This window comes from Sardina pilchardus, chromosome 1, assembly GCF_963854185.1.
Source record: "Sardina pilchardus chromosome 1, fSarPil1.1, whole genome shotgun sequence".
Lineage (NCBI taxonomy): Eukaryota > Metazoa > Chordata > Actinopteri > Clupeiformes > Clupeidae > Sardina > Sardina pilchardus.
The window spans coordinates 27,705,427-27,707,173 of NC_084994.1; the positions used below are offsets into that span (position 1 = coordinate 27,705,427).

A 1,747-nucleotide genomic window follows, 5' to 3' on the forward strand; every position below is an offset into this window, starting at 1 on the left:
AAACACACACACACACACACACACACACACACACACACGATAGCCCTGTTTAATGTCACTTGTTCATGAAGCTTATTTGTGTTGAGCTCATGGACTGGTGCAGCTGCCTACTCTACTCTGCAGCTGAGCCCTCATCCTCAGCTCTGGACACACACGCACGCACGCACGCACGCACGCACGCACGCACGCACGCACGCACGCACGCACGCACGCACGCACGCACGCACGCACGCACGCACGCACACACGCACACACGCACACACGCACACACGCACACACGCACACACACACACACACACACACACACACACACACACACACGATAGCCCTGTTTAATGTGACTTGTTCATGAAGCTTATTTGTGTTGAGCTCATGGACTGGTGCAGCTGCCTACTCTACTCTGCAGCTGAGCCCTCATCCTCAGCTCTGGACACACACACACACACACACACACACACACACACACACACACACACACACACACACACGATAGCCCTTCAGCCTCTCCATCTCCTCCACATGCTCCTTCTCCTTCTCCAGCATGTGCTGCAGGAGAGCCACCAAGGCTGAGCGCTCCACACTCACCACGGGACTCTGGTGAGAGCGCTGTCTCGGCACGCTCACCTTCTCAAGCAGCGTCTGACCCAATACAAAGGAAACCATGAAGTAATACAGTAGCACAGTCACTTTCTTGAGATTTGGCGTAATGCTACAGTATATTAAATAACAACGATATACTACTTTGAGTCAAAGTCAACTCAATAATGAAACATCATCTGAAAGTTCTTTTTAGTGTGTAATGATTGCTTTATGATAGACTTAATGCTATGGTCAATATATATATAAAAAAAAGAATTAATTAATCTGAAGAGCATCGTACCTTGAAAAAAAAAAAAAAAAAATACAAGTAGTTACCTGGGATCAGCAGTAGATTTCAGGACCCTAGACAGACCCATGACCCATGAGCATCTGGGATCAGTGGACAGCTGGGAATCAACTGTTGTCTCCAAACTAAGAACATGTTTTAAATAACACTTTACACAACGGTCTCAACAGCAATCAGTGAGGACCAAAGCATCACCTTCCCTGATGTCCAGTCCAAGCAGGACCGAGGAAGCAGGAGTGGACACCGTCAGAGTTGTCTGACCCCTCACCCCACTTTTCTCTCTCTCTCTCCTCTGCTGTGTCTCAGAAGCTGGATGAAACGACCCAATGAAGAACAACTGACCAGCAAGATGATGACGTTTCCTCATTCCCTATAGGACCTTCCCCTGGGAATGAGTTAACCAGCCTCGTCCTTTACATGAGACATGAGTACTGAGGATGGTCAGTCTGTTATCTGGACTTAGTTTATCTAACACCTGCTACCAGTGGATGCCGTATATTGTACAGGAAATGTGTTGAGCTGAAGGAATGAGTACAGTATTGATTTCACAGTTGTATCTCAAAAGGCAGTGGACACCTGTACCAGGTTATGAAGTTATTCAAGTTAACATCATAAGAAATTCAACACAACATCTGATATCTGATGCATTTGGTCTAGTTTGGATACTTTTGATAACACAGAAAGAAGGGTAGGGACACACACACACACACACACACACACACACACACACACACACACAGAGAGAAATACACGCACACACCATTTTTATCTCATGACTATTTATTTGTATTTCATTTTCCTATGACTTACATTCTGTTCCCTTTAAGCCATTTTAACCAATTTCACCAATGACATATTTAA

General features: G+C 45.6%; 1 protein-coding gene across 1 annotated transcript in view; it reads right to left on the reverse strand.

Moving 5' to 3' along the window:
- Window positions 1-1,648: 1,648 nt before the first annotated feature.
- The window catches only part of LOC134077831 (stonustoxin subunit beta-like), a 1,782-nt gene continuing 1,683 nt past the window's right edge, over window positions 1,649-1,747 (reverse strand). Inside the window, exon 2 of the mRNA XM_062533473.1 lies at window positions 1,649-1,747. This exon is cut by the window's right edge and continues 1,101 nt beyond it. The gene's annotated coding sequence lies outside the window, so the exon portion shown is untranslated.